We start from the raw sequence: 18106 nt of genomic DNA on the forward strand, positions 1-18106 counted from the left end.
TCACAGAGTTGCCCTGAAGCCACTCCTTTGATATCTTGGCTGTGTGCTTAGGGTCGTTGTCCTGCTGAAAGATGAACCGTCGCCCCAGTCTGAGGTCAAGAGCGCTCTGGAGCAGGTTTTCATCCAGGATGTCTCTGTACATTGCTGCAGTCATCTTTCCCTTTATCCTGACTAGTCTCCCAGTTTCTGCCACTGACAAACATCCCCACAGCATGATGCTGCCACCACCATGCTTCACTGTAGGGATGGTTTTGGCCTGGTGATGAGCGGTGCCTGGTTTCCTCCAAACGTGACGCCTGGCATTCACACCAAAGAGTTCAATCTTTGTTTCATCAGACCAGAGAATTTTCTTTCTCATGGCCTGAGAGTCCTTCAGGTGCCTTTTGGCAAACTCCAGGCCGGCTGCCATGTGCCTTTTACTAAGGAGTGGCTTCCATCTGGCCACTCTACCATACAGGCCTGATTGGTGGATTCCTGCAGAGATGGTTGTCCTTCTGGAAGGTTCTCCTCTCTCCACAGAGGACCTCTGGAGCTCTGACAGAGTGGCCATCGGGTTCTTGGTCACCTCCCTGACTAAGGCCCTTCTCCCCCGATCGCTCAGTTTAGATGGCCGGCCAGCTCTAGGAAGTGTCCTGGTGGTTTCGAACTTCTCCCACTTACGGATGATGGAGGCCACTGTGCTCATTGGGACCTTCAAAGCAGAAGAAATTTTTCTGTAACCTTTCCCAGATTTGTGCCTCGAGACAATCCTGTCTCGGAGGTCTACAGACAATTCCTTTGACTTCATGCTTGGTTTGTGCTCTGACATGAACTGTCAACTGAGGGATCTTATATAGACAGGTGTGTGCCTTTCCAAATCAGGGCCAATCAACTGAATTTACCACAGGTGGACTCCAATTAAGGTGCAGAAACATCTCAAGGATGATCAGGGGAAACAGGATACACCTGAGCTCAATTTTGAGCTTCATGGCAAAGGCTGTGAATACTTATGTACATATGCTTTCTCAATTTTTTTATTTTTAATAAATTTGCAAAAACCTCAAGTAAACTTTTTTCACATTGTCATTATGGGGTGTTGTGTGTAGAATTCTGAGGAAAAAATGAATTTAATCCATTTTGGAATAAAGCTGTAACATAACAAAATGTGGAAAAAGTGATGCGCTGCAAACACTTTCCGGATGCACTGTATATATATATATATATATATATATATATATATATATATATATATATATATATATACACACACACACACACATGCTGGTTGCACCTACTGTGGCTGCTAAAGCCGCATGACCCTGGCATTGTCTCATGGAAAATATCACAGTATGTTTAACATTAAGAATATTTTTAGATATCAAATCTGAAATATTATAGTATTGTAGCAGCCATCTAATTGCCTTGAACCTTCATTTGGGCTGCATACCTGTTTGACAGCAGTCTGTCAAACAGGTACACCAAGTGCTATGTAAAACAAGTCCTGGGAAGGTTCATGATATATTCTACAACAACACAAAGATTCAAGAATGCAGGCAGATACTTTCAGAGGAGAGAATATATACGGCAGCAGCTCCATGCAAAAGATTGGAAGAGCTTTTGGTGGATTGTAAGGAGAGAGTGTGACAATGGGAAGGATAACCAGAGGTCTTAGCCATGTTACATGACTGGGGACAGTGCAACAGCAGCTGTATCTAGTGCCAAGGTGCATTTGCTATTTTATAGGCACTTTCCTTAGATGGTAACTACAGAAAAATGTGAGATTTTATCATTATTAAATAAACAATCCCATTATTTGACTTAACTGCCAACGATTTATGTCTCAGTTTTTTCATCTCGGTTTTCATTACAGTAAATAAAACATGAGAGTACTTGTAAATGTTAGCTGGTTAAACACACGCTCCATTTAACTAGCTTTAAGGAGTGTTCTGCAACAGTACAAATGTAAAAGTAGTAAACTATCATTTGTTATTAAAGTTGTACATTAAATAATTATGAAATTTGACTTTATTCATTCACAAAACTTTTTTTTTTTTAAATGCTTGGCAGCCATATCTGCCTATCCATGCACGCATACATTTGTCTTCTAAAACAATATTTTAGTATTTTACTCCTGGGGACCCACTGTATTGCACATTTTCAAGATAGCCATATCCAAAGGCCCTCCTCTTCTCTGGCCACAGGCACCCAAATGAAGTCACAGGGTTGCATTGCTGGAGCAGCCACAGAGGGTCTGTCACTGAAGGTCTGCAGCCAAAAGGTGTAAATGCATAAAATCTTTTGTAGAACAAACAGAAATTTCTTTTGACCATCAGATACTGCAAGGTCAATTTAGGGGCCTGCCTATTTTGAATATGCCCCTATGGAGTGCATCAGAGTATCATGAGTAACAAAACTACAGATAAACCAAATCATGGAAAAAATGCCAAAACACTATGAGTGCTGCCCAACCAACTTAATCTACAGCAAGCAGCAAAAAAGTCATACCAATACAGTGTTTAGGTCTCCAAAAAATGTAAGAAAACCTGGAAACCTACCTGATTTATTATAATCCTTTATGTGAAAGAAGCTGCAGCAGTCACTTGTCAGTGCCAAACAGCATACAACAGCTCTCAGCAACTGACTGGGTTTTCTTAGAATGAATAATGTTGCAAGACAACATCCTTAGGTTTACTGGAATTATATAGCAATTTGATGCAGGGTTTATAGTAAACAAACAACAACCTCTAAAGCATACATGAGAACTTCTGGCTTGGATAATGATGAGCTGCTGCTGTCAATAACAGGTTTGTAGGTTGCTGTACAATGGTGAGACCAGTCCAGCTGTACCACAAGTTTACATTTAAAGGCATTAACATTTGAATACAGCAGATCCAACTTTCTGAGTCTATAAAAGGAACATGAGGTTTTGAAGTCTGTTCTTTCTCGAGTTGCCTGATTGAAGACATTAGCTTTCAGAATATTTCATCTTTATAGAGTGTTCTCAACTGAGTGAATCATTTCTGTTGCCGAGTTTAAAAATAAGTACCAATAAGATGATGCAACCCCACCAACGTGGATGAATTCAAGCTGCATTTTAAAGTCTGGATTGCACATTTCAATTTTAGTCAAAAAGTGCTTGATTTTTTAATATATCTTATTCACATAAGTCTCCAGACCCCCTCCCAAAATATACCCAAAATCCCACAATACCACCATGACATGTGCCTGTCAATTTAAGAAGTCATCGAGGCTGCCCATTTTTGAATCGTTTCCATGTTATGTTTCTCCTTGCTCCAGATCTTTGCCCGAGGTGTTCCTCCAATATGGTGTCAGATAGCTCCTTTGGTGGTAGTGATGGCAGTGTTACCAGCTGAGTACAGGAATAGTTAATATATCCATTTTTACATCCCTCAAAGTCTGTTACATTCGCAGCTGTTGTGGTCGTAAGGTAGCCTTCAGATCATTAGTGCTCACCATGTGACATCTCTCAATTTCATAGTTTCTCAGCAAGACAATTGAGACAAGCCGAAGCTCAGGTCAGTGATGACAGCAGCATATCCTCAATTTAAAAATCCATTAAAAAGTAACTTATAGTAACAAGCCAGAGGGCAAATCTTAACATTAATAAAAAAAAAGTTTATCAAGTTTAAAAAAAAAAACTATGGCACATGAAGATGATTTCCTTGCTTTTTCATATAATTGTGCACCTGTCGCCAAAATAGCATTGAACATGACTCCTACATTTGGTTTACAGTTAGTCAGCCCACACAGAAATTCCATGTGGCTTTTTTAGTTTAAGCCTGGCTTAAGGGGAGAATTGTTCTATTTTTTGTGAAGAGGCTCTTGTCCAAAAAACAACAACTTTTTTTCTTTTTTTAAATTAATTTATTTCTTTAATCTCAGATCAAGAACATAAAGCTTTGCAGAAGGAGGTGAAGTTGGCCCACAACATTTCTGTCAACCAGCTGCCGTCTGTCCTGGGCATGTACAGCGCTCACTTAGTAAGGCAAACATTATAATCAAAGATCTCAGCCATCCTGCACAGTCACTTTTCTCACTCCTCCACTCCTTCCTGCTGGTAAACAGTCCCAGTAGATTCAGTTGGGGTTTCTACCCACAAGTCATAGTGGTACTGAACAGTCAATCAACAGAATATTGCATATTTATTAGCATGTTTGGCTTGTTTAGCATGTATTAGTAAATTATACAGAACATGTTGCAAGCTAAGTGCGCTTTTTAAATAATTTTTTCATTTTCTACTATAATTTTGTCAATTGTTTTGAGGAGACATGCAAGTAAAAACTTCATTCTACTATGTACACATTACTTGACTGAACATTACCTTGTTCTAGGACCAGTTTTCCAAACATAACCAACAGAAGAAGCCTAAAGCTATTTGTGCAAAGTTGTTGCTGAATTACTCGAAGGAAAGAAACTTTGCACAAGTGTTAAAAAAAAAAGTCTGGAACCAATATACAGTACTTGCAGGACAAATAAACACTCTAATAAATGTCTAAGCCTCAGATCAGTACTTCCAAGAATCACTATTCAAATAGAAACTGACAAACTGTGACAACTTTTAGGAACATTTTAAACTTATCTTATTGACTAACACCTGACATCAAATCAAAAGCAATAAATGCAAATAGCCAACTGGAGGTTTTAGTGGCATGTGAACTGCAGCTGCTGGCATTTTGAAATTATTTAAAATGTAAATGTGTCTTCTTTGGCCATCTTTAATCCTAAGCCCGACAAAATGAATGATCATATAGTACATGGTAAAAATGCCAGAAAAGTCTGAAATTCAGAACACATGTCTACTGTATCTTTATTAATTAATTGCTTTTAATTATTACTAGGAGGCTCTAGTTTGTGAATCTATTGTGCATTACCAGATGCTGTTGTTATAAATTCCTACATTACTAAGTAATGTGTGTTACCTTTAATAAAGGCACACCCTGGGTTCAGATCTTGTTTCATTATTACCGATGTCTGTAACCCCATTTTGTATATACAGTAAGTTAGAATTTGCACTAAAAATATTTGTTAATATACAGTAGGTATCTTCAAAAATGAATAATTCTTGTTTACTTATTTTACCAAAAAAAAAGATATTTCAGAATTATTAATAAAATGACAGTGAAGGGGCTTTTTTCATAGTGATATAGCTTTATATCATTGGCTTGTGATAACATAGTTTAAAAATGTTGAAATGTTTTAGCTTTTGTATTCCTTTACGCTTTGGTAACAGATTAACCAGCAAAGAGTGATTTGTGCAGGATGTACCATTATTACTAGTTTTACAGGAGATATTCATCTTTGCATTTACCTGTAATTTACAGGTAAAGCTGGCACAGTGAACACTTTTTGACCTTTTTGCAAGATTCCCTGGATTTATTACATTTTCTCATTAGCTCCTAACCCAGCCACAGGAGAGGCACAAACCAGTGTGTTTCTTCATGCCGGTCTCAAGCCCGGATAAATGGGGTGGGGGGGGGTTATGTCAGGAAGGGCATCCGGTGTAAAATTTTGCCAAATCAATATGCGGACAACAATACAAAGTTCCATACCGGATCGGTCAAGCCCCGGGTTAACAACGACTGCCACCAGTACTGTTAGCCAATAGGGTGCTGTCGGAAATTGGGCTACTGTTGGCCGAAGAAGAAGAGTGGGGAGATGTGTCCGGATGCAGGAGGAGAGGAGGAAGGTAAAGAGAGTGGAACTGAGGGTAGGATCTTTGAATGTTGGCAGTATGACTGGTAAGGGGAGAGAGATAGCTGATATGATGGAGAGAAGGAAGGTTGATATATTGTGCGTGCAAGAGACTAAATGAAAGGGGATTAAGGCCAGGTGGATCGGAGGTGGATTCAAATTGTTCTATCATGGTGTGGATAGGAGGAGAAATGGAGTAGAGGTTATTCTGAAGGAACAGTATGTCAAGAGTGTTTTGGAGGTGAAAAGAGTGTCAGACAGAGTAATGATTATGAAGCTGGAAATTGGAGGTGTGATGATGAATGTTGTTAGTGTTAAATTGGGTGTGCGATGGATGAGAAAGAAGATTTTTTGATTGAGTTGGATGAAGTAATGAACAGTATACCCAAGGGACAGAAAGTGGTGATTGGAGTGAATTTCAGTGGACATGTTGGTGAAGGGAACAGAGGAGACTAGAAGGTGATGGGTAGGTATGGTGTCAAGGAGAGGAATGAAGAAGGTCAGAGGATAGTGGATTTTGCCAAAAGGATGGACATGGCTGTGGTGAATATGCATTTTAAGAAGAGGGAGGAACATAGGGTTGTGTACAAGAGTGGAGGAAGAAGCACACAGGTAGATTATATCCTATGCAAAAGAGTCAATTTGAAGGAGATTGAAGACTGCAAAGTGGTGGCAGGGGAAAGTGTAGTTAAGCAGTGTAGATGACGTTGGAGATCAAGAAGAGGAAGAAAGTGAAGGCAGAGCCAAGGATCAAATGGTGGAAGTTGAAAAAGGAAGACTGCAAGGTTGAGTTTAGGGAGAAGGTGAGACAGGCATTGGGTGGTAGTGAGGAAAGTACCAGACAGTTGGGAAACTACAGCAGATGTAGTAAGGGTGACAGCAAGAAGGGTGCTGGGCGTGACATCTGGACAGAGGAAGGAGGAAAAGGAAACCTGGTGGTGGAATGAGGAAATACAGGAGAGTATAAAGAGTAAGAGGATGGCAAAGAAGAAGTGGGATAGTCAGAGAGATGCAGAAAGTAGACAAGAGTACAAGGAGATAAGGCACAAAGTGAAGAGAGAGGTGGCGAAGGCTAAAGAAATGGCGTATGATGAGTTGTATGAGAGGTTGGACACTAAGGAAGGAGAAAAGGACCTGTACCGATTGGCTAGACAGAGGGGCCGAGCTGGGAAAGATGTGCATCAGGTTAGGGTGATAAAGGATAAAGATGCACAAACAAGGAGAGTGTGTTGAGCAGATGGAAAGAGTACTTTGAGAGGCTGATGAATGAAGAGAACAAGAGAGAGAAGAGGTTGGATGATATGGAAATAGTGAATCAGGAAGTGCAACGGATTAGCAAGGAGGAAGTAAGGACAGCTATGAAGAGGATGAAGAATGGAAAAGCCGTTGGCCCAGATGACATACCTGTGGAAGCATGGAGGTGTTTAGGAGAGATGGCAGTGGAGAATTTAACCAGATTGTTTAATGGAATCTTGGAAAGTGAGAGGATACCTGAGGAGTGGAGAAGAGGTGTACTGGTGCCGATTTTTAAGAATAAGAGGGATGTGCAGGACTGTAGTAACTACAGGGGGATAAAACGAATGAGCCATAGCATGAAGTTATGGGAAAGAGTATTGAAAGCTAGGTTAAGAAGTGAGGTAATGGTTAGTGAGCAGCAGTATGGTTTCATGCCAAGAAAGAGCACCACAGATGCGATGTTTGCTCTGAGGGTGTTGATGGAGGAGTATAGAGAAGGCCAGAAGGAGTTGCATTGCGTCTTTGTGGACCCGGAGAAAGCATATGACAAGGTGCCTCAAGAGGAGTTGTGGTATTGTATGAGGAAGTCGGGAGTGGCAGAGAAGTATTTAAGAGTTGTACAGGATATGTACGAGGGAAGTGTGACCGTGGTGAGGTCTGCGGTAGGAGTGATGGATGCATTCAAGGTGGAGGTGGGATTACATCAGGGATCAGCTCTGAGCCCTTTCTTTTTTGCAATGGTGATGGACAGGTTGACAGACAAGATTAGACAGGAGTACCCGTGGACTATGATGTTTGCTGAAGACATTGTGATCTGTAGCAATAGTAGGGAGCAGGTTGAGGAGACCCTAGAGAGGTGGAGATATGCTCTAGAGAGGAGAGGAATGAAGGTTAGTAGGAACAAAACAGAATACATGTGTGTAAATGAGAGGGAGGTCAGTGGAATGGTGAGGATGCAAGGAGTAGAGTTGGTGAAGGTGAATGAGTTTAAATACTTGGGATCAACAGTAAAGAGTAATGGGGATTGTGGAAGAGAGATGAAAAAGAGAGAGCAGGCAGGGTGGAATGTGGTAGTGAGACCAGCTATGTTATATGGGTTGGAGACGGTGACACTGACCAGAAAGCAGGAGAGCTGGAGGTAGCAGAGTTAAAGATGCTAAGATTTGCATTGGGTGTGACAAGGATGGATAGGATTAGAAATGAGTACATTAGAGGGTCAGCTCAAGTTGGATGGTTGGGAGACAAAGTAAGAGAGGCGAGATTGCACTGGTTTGGACATGTGCAGGGGAGAGATGCTGAGTATATTGGGAGAAGGATGCTAAGGATAGAGCTGCCAGGTAAGACAAAAATAAGTAGGCCTAAGAGAAGGTTTATGGATGTGGTGAGAGAGGACATGCAGGTGATGGGTGTAACAGAACAAGATGCAGAGGACAGAAAGATATGGAAGAAGATGATCCGCTGTGGCAACCCCTAATGGGAGCAGCCGGAAGAAGAAGAAGAAGCTACTCTTTCTTTTTCTCTTTTTCTTCCTTCTTTCTTTGGTATAACACAATCGCAATGTAGATGTCAGTTTTTCAGCATATTATTTGCTGCTATCTAGAGTTTTTGATTTCCCCTCTTCTCTTGTCAACTGGCCCTATTTTTGTATCTGGTTCTTCTGTTAGTATGAATTACATTTTAACCCAAACTGATAGAGCTCTGTATTGCTTTTGTCATGCATGTGCATCTGAGGGACACCATCAGAGGTTAGCCAAGGTATTGAATACACCACCGGGGCAAGAGGGGGAGCCTCCACTTGGAGCTTTTTCCTTTTTCTCTCCCTCTGCATCGACATGACACCCATTCAGGGCAATTAACTCCAACCCTTCCACCTGAACAGCTATTAAGGCCTGATAAACTCTGAGGAGGGCATCTCATTTGAACCCACATGTATCATACTTACCTGTACTCCAGAGCCATTACCTTGAAAAGTCACAAAGGTTATTTTATGTTGTAGTTTGCACCCTCAAGCTCTTGTTTTGTTGTTCACTACTATTACAAGTGGCCACCTGGCTGGCACCCTAACACTTTCTACAGGTTCCTGTACTCATGTGATATTTGTTTTTTACAACTTCTGATTCAATTTTGCACATTTTTTTTTAAATTTAATGATCAATATTTTAATTGTAATATCAATTACATCATCATGTTGCCATTTTAAATAGGATTTTCACAGCAGGAATCTTCATTTTGCAGTTGCTTCTTATGGCTGTGACCATACGGATCGAGTGCGCTGTGCCTGAGACAGTACTGTACTAGGACCATATCATGAACAGGCTGCTTATTATGGCATCAGCAGGTGTAAGTGTTATTTCAGTAAACAAGAGAAAGAGATCAGGGCTAAGTTTAACTAGTTCACGACTATTCCTGTTGTGGCCTGGCATTTATTATTTCATATTTTAAACCTCTGAACAATGATATTTATTTGGTGAATCACATTTGGTAAAGTCTTTTGGTCAACTGAAGTCTGAAGAACTGCATTAGCACAGTAGTCCTGCTGAAACAGACTTAGCACTTTTGTGGTGAAGGTCATAATTTCAGCACTACATAATATTGTTGAATGTTCTGACAAGTAAAATTCACACATTTTTGGTTGTTCTATTTTCTAGCCACTTGTCTATTCTGTGGTTGTTTTAACTGTGAGCTTAGTTTATCCTTTGAGAATGGTGCATGAGTGATGCTTTAGACCCAAGCGGTCAGTTTCTATATACCTAAGATAGTTGTATACTAGCACTGTATCAAGACCAGAATGCATATTACAGTACTAGTATGGGATGATCCTCAGGTCTAAGTTGTGTTGCAGTGAACAACAGAAGAAGTTCTGAAATAAATGTAACTAATCTGCAGATATCCCTGTTGTAGCCTGACATTTATGTGTACTAAGCCGTTATGTGTACATTTTGAAATTCTGAGAAATATTAATTTGGCTTGCCATTTTGTTGGACAGCATAGTCAGGTGTTAACAGCTTCGCGTCAGTAATTGAGGATTTGCTATTATGCATTCGTTCACATTTAACCGAGCAGAGTACTGAAAAAGAATATAGACATTATATACCTTTTATCAAATTCATGAACCACAGTTGGAAACACTACATTAAGTCATCCATCCTTATCACACATTCTTTGAAACACTACATTATATGATATAAAAATGACTATTACTGCAAGACAAACTGCAATATTATTGTAAATATTATTCACTTTGGGGCTTATGAAAAGAATTTGAAATGGTCATAACAGTGGCAGGAAAATATTGAATTGGAAATTGAATATTGTATTAGTATACTCATTCTTTGTGTTGAGTAACATTAACCAGTAGATCTATAGTTTAAATGTTATATCCTATAAATAAATATATAGTTATATCCTATATATAACTATAATTTTATATAGTTCCTTCATTAAACAAGGTGCCATAATTATGAAATCCTTAATTATAAGTACTGATTTACTTATAATCAGTAAGTGTAGAAGTAAAAGAAAAATGGTATATGCATAGATAGAGCCAATTACTTTATAAAACTTTGGATAGTTGCATGTTACTAGAACTGCAAAGAAGTGGTGAAAGAGGTGGTGAAATAAAAAAAGTTGCTAAGTTCCTGTTAATGGTGAAACTTCTTAGCTATTATATGCATAGTTTATTCTAATAATGTTAACAATCTAAGCATTACCAAAAGGTATATAACATATCTTAAGATTTTTTACAATATCTGTGCTACAGCACACATTCTATACAATACACATTGCGAAAAAATTAATACATGGAGAACACCCACAAAAACACTCACAGAGTACTTAGAAGGATTGCAGCATGAAACAAACGTACATCACCTTTAATATCAGCATTGCCAATACTGAAGAATAAGTAATTGTTTAATATATAGTATATGGTAATCCAAAGTAGGACAATTTGAATTGATTGATATTTAATTATGCATGCATCACATATTTTTTTCTATGACACAGGGTTAAATATGACTGATTCGTTACCACACTAATGACTTGCATCTGGGCTGCTGAGTTGAACAAAAGACAGGCAGGAGAAGACTGAGCAAATAAAAGTTTTATTTTGGCACTTGCAGGAACAGTACTTGAGCTTTATTCAATATAGGAGCCTTAAGTCAAACGCAAAGCAAAGGGGATAACTTCCTAGTTATCCCATAGGTTTCTTCTTCGAGAGGACTCAACTGTAAAGAGGCACAGCAGGAGCTACAATGCAAAGCAGGGTACAAATGCAGTCTGGACCGGACAATAGACAGAACAAGACAAGAGATAAGTGAACTGGCTTTAAAGACTCACAGAAATGTGTGATGAGAGCTTTATACAGTATGGCAGCAAATGAACTGACATTTGTTATTCTGAGGTTATGTTTCTTTTGCATTAGAATACTGTTTAAACAGACCTGCACTGGGGGATGAAGTGCAGCGAGAATGGTCACAATATTTTATGTATTGTATTGTATATATATATTTCCATATATACTGTATATACAGTATATAGTCCAACACTGGGTGTTTGGGACATCTGATGTTACAGGGAAGGATTTAAATGTAACTCTGTCTTTACCTCAATTTACATTTGTACCTAGAGTGGAGGTGCAAAATCCACAGGAAAAATTATATCACTTCCTCTCAACTAGACAAAAGCTCCACCCCTTCTGTGTCTGCCTCCCTATTTAAGGTCACCTGATCAGGAGATTTTTGACCTCACCAAACACTTGAGAAAAGAGAATTTCTTTGAAGAGTTAAAACCTGTTTATGTCAACATGATGTCATAACCTGATTTTTCTTCCTTTCATTACAACTAAAGTTTGGACATTAAGCGGGGTCAGCCATGGTACCCCAACTCTTCTTTTGATCATTTTGTCTCTTCTTTACAACAGTGGCATAGTTGGCAGGATTTCCTGGGAAAGATAATGGACCAAGAGGACCTAATGACTGTTGTGCAAAAGCTGTCTAAACCACAAATGCAGTTTGCAAACCAACAGACCAGCTTTGCAGAAGGTGAGATGCGGAGTAAAGCAGAAGTGGCTATACACTGAGAGTGCACTTTGGGCCCCTCTCATACTTCTCCAAAAAAACGAATATATTCAGACTTACTTGCTGCTTTATGAATAGACCATGTAGCTGGCCTAAACCTTCCTCTCAGGTGAACCTCAAAAAATGTATTATGATATGGATGCTGCACCTGCTGCTGAATATGAAACTTTAAAGAAGCAAATACTCGCGTACTACAGCATCACCCAGGATGTGCGGGCAAAAAAGCATACATATGGTGTGAGCTTAAGCCTTAGAACTGTGGGGGAAGGTACCCTGGTGGCTCAAACTGGATGAGAATTACAAGGAGTTTATCATTGAAATTGTCATGTATGATTTTTTAGTTAATGGTATGGCTTGCAACTCTCTTGCAAGGTTGGTGTGACGCCAGATGTGTAAAACCAAGGAGTAGTTAATTGGTATCATGGAAAGAAACCCAACCACCTTGGACAGAGACTGAGGGGAGGAAAGAAGAAAACAACTGCCGCCAAGTCTAAACTGGCCTGAAGCACTGCATCATGAAGAGAATGTTGTGGCATGTCCAAAGGAAAATTTCCTCCAGTCACCAAGTGCTACAAGTGTGGGTCCTGGGCATATAATCACCTACTGTCTTTGCTAGAATCTGCAGCCTCACCACCTGTGCTTCAGAACAGGTGATCTGCCTGAACCTCAGCATATTTGGATGGAAGACATCTAGGAAAAGCTAGGGTTGCTGCTAGAAGAGGTATTGGACAGACCACAAGTGGGAGCTTAACCTGTGGTCTGTTTTTGTAACCTAATGCCCCAATGCAGTAACGGGGACATTGTGCTGTAAATATGACACTGTCATTGGATGAGATGTAAAATCAAGGTTCCGACTCTCTGTGGTCATTAAAGATCCCTGGGCATCTTTCGAAAAATGTAGGGTTTATCCTGATGTCCTAGCTAAATTGCTCATCATGACCTTGTTCATTCTGGTCCCCTAGTAATCCCCTGTCTCTAATTGACTATTTCTTTCAGCCCTTCACCAACAAATACCTAATTTGTGTTGAACATTCTGGGAAAATAATGGCTGCTGTCACATCATCCAGGTGGGTGCTACATTGGTGGTGGTTACAGTGATTCCCCTCTGTCTATGTAAAGCATTTCAATAGTGAGAAAAGCTCTATATAAATGTAATTAATTATTATAATTATTATTAGTACAGAGCTTAAGTGTACACTACAGCAGCACTAAACCCAATAGATAGCCTTGTTACTGTAAATACATACTAAAATTAAATCCTCTCAGGATGATTCCAAATGCACACCAGAAATGACCCATTTTGTTTAGCAAAATGTTGTTTTCTGTCTACACAATCAGGGGCATCATGATGTGTGACATCTCTGTAATTCAGGGCTCTTCAATTACAATTTCAGTTGGGCCAAGTAAACAAGTAATGTTTATTCATTGTTTCCCTTTTACATTTGGTCACATCTGACACAGGCACATCACAAATGTATATAAAAAACAACAAAAAAGCTAAAACTGAACAGAATCAGAAGTAGTAGCAATACCTTTTTTTTACTTTTGAAATAAAAAAGTAAATATTTTGCTCACATCTGAAACAGGCACATCTCAATGTGTATAAAATCATAAAAGTGCACAGTATTAGCAATAACATTGTTTCCGTTTTGAAATATGAGATCCTCCCCCAGTTTAAATGGGTGGTGGTCATGACAGGCAAGGTTTTTTTTTTTTTCATAGAACTTAACCTATTTCATTCACAAGGTTTTAATCACTCATATGACAGAGGTTAATTCTGAGTTCCACAACAACGCCTTTGCTGTTAAAATTGTTTACCCCAACCCCAGCAATAAACTACCTGAGTAAATTTGTAAGAGCAAGGCACCATGTATAGCATGAAAGTAGACTGGTACATTTATTTTAATGATATGTCTTTAAAACATCTTTGTAATAGAGTTCTTGGATGTCAAGAAATGAATTATTAATTATAATTATTACTATTATTATTTTTACTAAATCTTATTTTCCATGTTTCTTTGTTGAATAGCTCCCATTGAAGAATTTATTGGTAACAGGACATACAATGCACATGCCAAAACGACTGAAGTAACAACTAACAAACTGGCATTTTTGATACCATTTTAACAAAGTTTATTGTCCACCATTAATTACAAAGCACCCTGGTAAAACGACTGTAATACACCTTCAACCTTAAAATGCAGAAAGCGGGCAGGTGACTGCTCATTCATGTTTACTGATGGACAGGCCGACATTTTGGATGGGGTATGCGTTATATCAAAAGGGAAACGGCATGCAAAGATGCATGAGGAGATTGGTGACAATCACACCTTCGTGTGCTGTGCCAAATCAGAATGGACAACAGAATTCCGTAGGGCACAGATAAATTTATAACGGGACCTATATGAAGGGTAGATGAATTTCAAATGTTTTACATGCCTACCTTTTGTTTTGATGAACGGTTGCATCATATTCAGCCCCTCGTTCATTATTCTAGCCCAAGCGTAACCAGCATCTCACTGAAATTGACCATTTGGAATTCACAGCCGACCCATCAGAAGCGGCGTGTACTTAGAAATATTTTCCAAAGCGTGTCTCCAAGACTGATGTCTGTTTCTGTGCAACTTCCTCACACCCAGCGCCACATATAAACTAGCCTTAATGCAGCTCAGGGATATGCAAAGGGAGCCCATACCGACACATATGTTAACAGCGCATCAGCTTAACAATAAAAAAAAAAATGGCCTTTTGCATCTGTTACAATATATTTAGTTTAAAGTTTCAATGATTTCATTCGCAAACTGGCAAACTAAGTATAAATGGTAATCACCAAAGCCTATTTTTGGTTGCATTTGAGACCATTTTAGTTGCAGTCTGGAGCCCTGGCAGGAACACAGCATGGACCACTTGGAGTGTTGCTTGTGGGACGCATATGGCCCATGGGCCACAATTTGAATAGCCCTGCTTCAGTTGTTTTAGTTTAGATCACACCTGATAATGCGACATTTTTAACCTTAGCATGTTCCTCTAAACATGTATGTTGCAGGCTCCCTTTTTCCTCCTATCACCTGGTCAATCACTCTGTTAAAATACATCTAAGGTACTTTTACCTTGTATTATATAAAGGTGACCTTAAAAGATTTCTGTGCATATAAATTTAAATTTACAGTTATATTCTTTTATGTTTCTATATTTGAAAATCTGAGCCAGTGTTTGATAAAGACTGCTAAAGGAGAATAAACTGAATTTAAACAAATTAATTAACCTGAAGGGTAAACACACCATACTTACCTCTTGTGTTCATCAAGCCTTTCATTTAAGTTTTTACTCATAGTACTTGACTGATTCTGGTTGATCAAACACCTAACAATTTCCCAAGTACTAGTCATTAAGAAAACATAAAAACTAAATTTATATTTCACTTAAATATTTCTTAAAAAGGAGAAATGAATGGAATGCCTCAGGCAAAAGCAAAAATAAACACATATTTAAAGATTTGGAGAGTGTGTCAGGTGTATTGAAAACAAACAAAAATCCCCATGTCTGTTGTGATTTTATTAGAAGTACTGAAAGAAATGAAAGATATTATTTATAACCTATAGTAGTACTAGGGTGTTGTACCGTGTTAGCCATTATGAATGTAGAGAAAAGCCAAGCAAAATGACACCTTTTATTGGCTAACTAAAAAGATTACAATATGCAAGCTTTCAAGGCAACTCAGGCCCCTTCTTCAGGCAAGATGATTACATCTTGCCTGAAGAAGGGGCCTGAGTTGCCTCGAAAGCTTGCATATTGTAATCTTTTTAGTTAGCCAATAAAAGGTGTCATTTTGCTTGGCTTTTCTTTATAACCTATAGTAAAGATTGTCTGGCAGTTACTTCTGAGAATCTGAGAAACGCTAGATGATTGGAAAGTTGTCAATGTGATTCCAATCCGCAACAAGAGAGGGAAAATAGAATGCAGTAATTATAGACTAATAAGCCTTTCTTTTATGTATGTAAGACTGAGGAAACCAGAATTAGAAAATAATTAAAAAACTCATGAGCATAATATACTAAACAACAACTATCACAGATTCATGAGAGAATCATCTGTTAGACGTTTTTGAACAGGAAATTGGAGTAATAGACAAGAGCAAAGTATGCAACATAATTTACTTTCATAAAGCGTTTGATACATTAGATTAATTTTGAAGTTAGATGCATCAGGGTAAATGTAGAATCCTAAATTCCAAACTGTTTAATCAGCAGAATAACAGAATGGATAAGATAAGAATGCTTTGTTCAAGGTGAGGTTATCAGTGAAGTCCCTCGGGGATCTGTGCTTGTTATTGTTATTTTGATAACATTAATTCTGATATAGTTAGTGAATTTTCTGCATTTTCCACAGGGCATCAAAATCAGAAAGATAGTAAATAATGTTGGGGCAGTAAAACCCATTACAACAGCCATGGGCACAACCTATCATTCAGGGACATCGATAGTCATGACCGAGATGGACCAGGGTGATAAGCAGACAAGCAAGTGTCTTTCTTTAGAAGAATAGCAGAGTTTATTAAAGCAAAAGTGTTCAAACAGGTGCAAGATAGCAGTAAAATAAAAAGACTAATTGGATAATCCAATAAATATATTTAAAATCAGCAAGGTCAATCGGTAAACTCTTCCCAATCACTTTCTCACTTTCTCCTTTTCAAGACATTGAGAATCTCAACAAAGTAGCCATCTGCACTCGGGTCCACCACACAGACCTGTACTGTCACCTCATCCTGTAGTTCCTGAAGTTGCCACATCAGCCTGTCCCCACAGCTCTGCAGGGAGCCTTACCCATTCGCATGGATGCTGCTACTTCTTGATTCTTCCACCTACAGCAAGCTCTTGTGGCCTCACTCCATCGCATTTGCTCAGCAAACTCGATTATATCCATGCAACAGAATCTCCACAACTGCCCTCGGCCTTGCTCTCTTTAACTTATCAGCATGGATAGTGCTGCCTATCCTGCTCTCTCTCTTTCGCTCTGAGACCCTCTCCCAAAAGCGATTGCTTCCTCTCATTTCTTTCGAATGAAAAAAATATTTCTCCGAACAAAACTTCTTTTTTCTCTGCACTAACCCACCCCTTTTAATCTGTCTTGAATCCCAGCTAGCGCCCATTCATTACTGAGCTGCTGCTGCTTAAATTGTAATATTGTCATATTTAGTTTGCATCTTGATCCAGTGCAAATTAAACTGACAAGTTGTGCTAAAACTCACTAAAATCATTAATAAATGAAAGCATTAAAACACCCCCCGTACTCATCTCACCACACCTGGACAATTGTCAGAACTCGGTGAACAGTTGGAAAATTCAATTTAATGTAAACAAGGATAAAGTGCTACATGTAGTAAAAAGGAACATTAATTATAAATACAAGAAAACCAGACATATGGCTATTCATTAACAAAACAACAACTAATCAAGTCAATGTGCATAAGCAAATAAAAAGGCAAACAGAATGTTATTATATATTGTTATACAGTATATAGTAAAAATGGTTCAATATAAATCAAATGTTATGCTTAAACTGTATAATACACTAGTGAGGCCACATCTGGAGGAATTATGTACAATGCTGGTAACCACTCTATAAAAATCCCAGGACTGAAGGAAATATCCTACTCTGATAGGCTTGGAGAATTATGGACGTCTTAAGGAGAAAGTCTGTGTGGGAACATAATTCAAATCATATGAAGAGGCTGTGAATACGGTGAATATGATCTAAAAAAGGATCTAGAGACATGTCATTGAATTAAGTTGTCTAAATATAACCTGCAACTTGATTCTAATCTGAAATGGGAGCCTGCTGCAGTCAATATGAAGCCAGGTTTCTTGGAATTTTCATGTTCTGAAATGCTTTGTTTTTAATGTTTCTATGAAATAAAAAGTATGATTTTGTTTCTTTTGTCTAATAATCAAGTCTGATAGGTGAGACCTCTACATAATTTAGACAAAAAAACAAAATATGAACAATGCATACAATTTGCACTAGTATTTAAGGCACACTAAGTTTCCAGGCCTACCGCAGCATATGGGCTCCAAACAGAAGGTATGGTGTAGAGCTGGGTC

Source organism: Erpetoichthys calabaricus, chromosome 3, assembly GCF_900747795.2.
Source record: "Erpetoichthys calabaricus chromosome 3, fErpCal1.3, whole genome shotgun sequence".
Classification (NCBI taxonomy): domain Eukaryota; kingdom Metazoa; phylum Chordata; class Cladistia; order Polypteriformes; family Polypteridae; genus Erpetoichthys; species Erpetoichthys calabaricus.